Genomic DNA, 5244 nt, shown 5'->3' with positions numbered 1-5244 from the left:
AATTTGTGATTAGGTAAATTCTCCTCGAAAACAAGAGAGAGCACAAATAAAAGGATTCATTCAGGTTTATATAGGTTTCATGTGTTATTTTTAAACTTTCCAGGAGAACATTATTTTCTCAGCCCGGAAATATATACATCGCGGGTCTCGGCGAAGTTATAACATCGATGGCTCATGTCAAATGCGGTCTTTCTGGTCATTGTGGTACCTCGGATTCGACTAACTACCATGGGTGCCAGATCTTTTAGCTATGCTGCCCCCCGCCTATGGAACTCACTTCCACCTGATATTCGCAACAGCGATTGCCTGCTGACTTTTAAAACGCGTCTTAAGACATATCTTTTTATACAGGCTTTCTTATAATGTTTTATTGAGTCTTTACTGCACTTTATCTGTATATGTGGAGTGTTTGTTGTGTGTTTTTTATTGTGTAGTGATTTGTATTTATTTTTATCTTTGCTTGCTTGTGAGGTGACCTTGGGTGTTTTGAAAGGCGCCATTAAATAAAATGCATTATTATTATTATTATAAAATGAAAATAGAAACATTGGTTATGGAATAAATTCCTGGGATTCTGGCCAAATATTCAATCACTGACTTTAATTTTCTTCTTAAATACTACTTTAAAACACAGAAATTTTATGATCTTATGAATCATGAAACAAAACAAAACAAAACAACTATCATCAGCAGAGTCAAAATAACATCTATCAATCCAGGACATTCTGAAAGACTGTGTTCGTAAATGAGGAGCTCCTCTGTTCCTCATGACAAACTCAATCCAGAAGACCGCACGATCAAGAGGTTTCATTGGCTGGTCGTGGTGCAGCTTGGACAGTCTCTGCATGTTCTCCTTGTAAGATGGGTTATACAGCACTTCCTCCAGTGCCTGTAGAAACATCGTCCTGTTCAATTCTGCAATATCCACAAGTTTAGCTGTGCCTCTAACTTTCATTCTAGACAGATTGTCAGGTTGATCAAATACTATAGGTAGACCCAAAATGGGCACCCCATGATAGATGGCCTCTTGGATGCCATTAGTGCCTCTGTGTGTTATAAACACTTTAGTCTGAGGATGTCCAAGCAGGTCATTCTGAGGTAACCAGTCAACGAGTAATGTTTTGACAGGTCGAGATCAGGTGTGCCTCCAAATGATTTTTTGGGCCAATCTGTCAAAAGCGGCAGCAATTCTTTCTGTGATATCTTGTGGAAGATGGCTAAAAAGAGTCCCTAGGGACATGACAATGAGTCCATGATCTCCTGAGCTCTGCACAAACTCCTCAAGATCAACTGGAAGCGACTTGGTGGGTTTACATTGGAAGCCCCCCATTTAGACGATATTGGGCATTGTGGGTCGTGGAAACTCATTTCCACGTGAGCCAGATGTCTGCATCCCGAAGGAGGGATTCAAAATTAATTTCTGATCCAAAGTATTTATTGCAGAAGGACTGGTAGTGTGAGGAGATAAACCTGGTTTTGTGATAAACTGAAAATATGTATCCCATTACGTTCTGTACATGTTGAGCAAACGTCATCTTATCTGTCAGCTCTACTCATGGTATACAGGAACAAACGATAGTGGTGAAAGAGCTATTTCATAATGTGCCTCTACATGCATCGTCCAACGGACATTTAGCACAAGAGGGAGACCATGACGGCGCGCTAGGAAAACTCCACCTCCAAAAGCCGGATCTGTCAGAACCAGGTCATATTTTGCTGTCTGGAGTGAAGCCATTAAGTCTTTACTTTTTCAAAGATTTTCCCCATTAAGACAAGTTGATTGTGAATGATGCATCTCTTCAAATACCGTTCCAACCTCTGAGGCCAGTGAGAGGTGGGTCCAAAAGGACAGTTTCTCTCTTCTGATGACCAGGATATGTTTTGTAAATGCATCAAGCAGCTCCTTTTCAATGCCACCACTATTATAAACAGTGATGGAGGTATAGAAAGGAGACTCCTCCTTGATATACCAGCTGTTAGAGGCTCTAAGCACGGTCACGTAGTGACCTCTTGTATGTAATTCCTCAATCAGGACCTTCATGTTCACCCAGTGACTTCCATCCGATGGATACACCAACACTTTACCTCCAAACACTTGAGATAATATGCTCAAGAATGCTAACAAAGCGGCAGGAAGGTAATGCATCTTTTTTAACCTTCAATGAAAGAAAGTTGATTACAATACATTATAATTCAGTTTCACAAAACACACCAACACTTAATAACTGTTTACATAAAGTGAAGGCAATCTGCTTCACTCACCATACAAAGTTTATTAGCTGACGATGAAAATCCAAGTATGCGGCCGACCAGATAAAATACTGACTGCATTGAAATGATGTGAAACAAGCCCAGCCCTGCTAATATGTGCAAAACATTGGGATTGTACAAGGGAAAGTTGATACCAATGATACTTCCTCTGTGCGAACAAAACTTGTCTAAGCTTGTACATGCTGTTGTTCATGAGAAGTGCATAGATTTAGTAGCCCACCTTATGTCCTCTATACGGCCAAATAAAATAGCCTAGTAAACCACTAATTTTTTCCCCAAAATATTAGTGTATTGTTTACCAAGAAGGCAACAGTGTCATTGAAAAGCTTAAGATGAAATAAGAGTCATGTGATATGTCAAGAATGTTAAGAAAAATTCGAAGTATCATTTGTGAATAATATTTTTATTGTGTGTGTTTGTGTGTGTGTATATATATATATATATATATATATATATAACCCTAACACGACTGTCATTTCTAATTTGAGATGTGATGGACATGACATTGTGAACTTTGAGGAGAAAAAGGACAATTTACTGTAAAGCATACACTGTTGGACAGTATTAACACACAAATGAAACTAGTGAGAATATGAAAAATGTGATTTAAACATCCTAATAATCCTAATAATATGCCCATAGTTGTAGAGACATTCATATGTTTAGTCTGATTGCGTCACGAATCACAAAATGTGACTTAAAACTGATTTATCCTCTTTGAAATGTAATTTATTTACGTGCTGTATTTCTTTCCAACGCTAGATGGCGATTAGGAGTAGTAGCATAGGCCTACTTCCTAATTTGAGTCCAGTCTATGACAGGCTGTTCCTCATTTATTCATTTAAACTTTGCAAATTCATTATTAAGAACAGAAGAAAAAAACCCGACAATTAATTAATATTCAAATAGCAAATTTGCCTGCCCTTGCTGGACCGATCACGTGTTTAACGGCAGCGCAGGACAAGGCTGACTGGAAGAGCAAGACATTTCTGAGGTGAGGCACTTTCATTGCACGACAAAATTAGTTTTTAAAGTTATTACGTTGTGAATAACATTAAGAGTAATGACAAATATTAAGGCAGGGAGGTGACAAATACAGCATGTAACGTTTCTAGTTCCTTTTTTTACGTAATTACGTAAGTGACATTTAAATTTGGACTCAAAATGGTCAGTTTAGCTAATGTATAAAGAAACCTTAGTCAGATAGATAGACTTACAGTCTTTACAATGACACACACTGTATAAAAGTGCTAGATCATATAATTTTGATAACTTTCAAAACTCTTTATGGAGTTGTTGTCTAAGAAAAATATGCTTCATCAGCTGAACAATCTGTAGGCCTGTGTTACAACAGTAGCCTACATGGAACACACTGTACTTCACAGACTCACAGACTTTATTTCATTCCCATCTAAATGTAAATATGGATTAAAGAATACAAAACTATACAAATTACAATGAATAGAAAGACAACACCCACACACACACACACACACACACACACACACTAATCTCTATAGTCTAATCCACCCTATTTCTATATAGTCTATATATTATCTCTATAGTCTAATCCACCCCTTTTGATAGGATGTTTTTTTTTTATGTTCATTTTTGAAAACTTTAATACGTTTTTTCAGTTTATTACATTTCTTGGTGCATTAAGTTACATTACTATCCCACAGACACAATTGTTTGTTTCTTTGTTTTCCTCCACCATACACATAAAACACTTTACAAATTAAACACTGTAACTAAAGATTAATACACATTTAGCTACTGTATATGTAGTCCATTTTCATAAAACAATAATATAATTGCAAAAGAAAAGCAAAATATAAAAAAATGAACACATATAATTATATTTATGCTTCATAATAGATTATACAATCAAGGAAATGCTGTTTATAAAACAAAAATCAACAATATCATGAAAAATATAGATCTGATAACTAATTTTTAGCTTTGTTTTTATAAAATCCCATGTACCAAATCAGCTTTATGATAAAGGTAATGCTAACTGACACTAACAACACAATTGCTAACAGGGACAAAATAACATCTATAGAGTGGTACTCAACCCAGGACATTCTGAAAGACTGTGCTCGTAAATGAGGAGCTCCTCTGTTCCTCATGACAAACTCAATCCAGAAGACAACACGATCAAGAGGTTTCAGTGGCTGGTCGTGGTGCAGTTTCGACAGTCTCTGCATGTTCTCCTTGTAAGATGAGTTATGCAAAACCTCCATTATTGTCTCAAGAAACAGTCCTGTCCAAAGTTGCAATATCTACAATTTTTGCTGTTCCTTTTGCTTGCATCCTGGAGAGATTGTCAGGTTGGTCAAAAGCTAAAGGAAGGGCCACAATAGGCACTCCATGGTAGATGGCTTCCTGAACCCCATTGGTGCCTCCATGTGCTACAAACAGTTTAGTTTGAGGATGTCCAAGCAGGTCATTCTGGGGGAGCCAGTCCACAATCAGAGTTCAAAAGCTGCAGCAATCTCATCATTGATTTCACTCAGAAGCTGACCAAAAACAGTTCCTAAAGACATAATGATGACCCCATGCTCTCCTGAGCTCTGCACAAACTTCTCAAGTTCATCTGGAAGTGGCTTAGCTGGTTTGCACTGGAAGCAACATGTAGACAACATTTGGCATTGTGGGTCGTGGAAACTCAAAAGTGAAATCATTTCTCATGAGCCATATATCTGCATTCTGGAGGAGGGAGAAGAAATCAAAATATTTCTGGGAGAACTTGTGATAATGATAACCAAAGAATTTTGGATTTTGATAGATAAAAATCATTTAAAGGGGTGGTTGACTGGGTTTTTTCTAGGCTTGATTGTGTTTATGGGGTGCAGTCTAACATGTGTTCACGCTTCGTTTTTTAAAAAACGCATTCCTCTTAAAGAGACAGTGGCAAGGAAATGAACACAAAGCGTATGTTGCCATATGGCCACGACGCAAGGAACAGTA

General features: G+C 37.5%; 2 pseudogenes; both read right to left on the bottom strand.

Moving 5' to 3' along the window:
* Positions 1-586: 586 nt before the first annotated feature.
* LOC107753666 (UDP-glucuronosyltransferase 2B13 pseudogene) lies at positions 587-2041 on the bottom strand (annotated as a pseudogene).
* A 2109-nt stretch (positions 2042-4150) lies between these two features.
* On the bottom strand, positions 4151-4746 carry LOC107753665 (UDP-glucuronosyltransferase 2B15 pseudogene; annotated as a pseudogene).
* Between the last annotated feature and the right edge of the window lie 498 nt (positions 4747-5244).

The sequence above is a fragment of the Sinocyclocheilus rhinocerous genome, unplaced genomic scaffold, assembly GCF_001515625.1.
Source record: "Sinocyclocheilus rhinocerous isolate Xijiao unplaced genomic scaffold, SAMN03320098_v1.1 scaffold200, whole genome shotgun sequence".
Taxonomy (NCBI): domain Eukaryota; kingdom Metazoa; phylum Chordata; class Actinopteri; order Cypriniformes; family Cyprinidae; genus Sinocyclocheilus; species Sinocyclocheilus rhinocerous.
The sequence above is the reverse complement of the archived record's forward strand: the minus strand, read 5'-3'. Positions and strand labels throughout refer to the sequence as shown.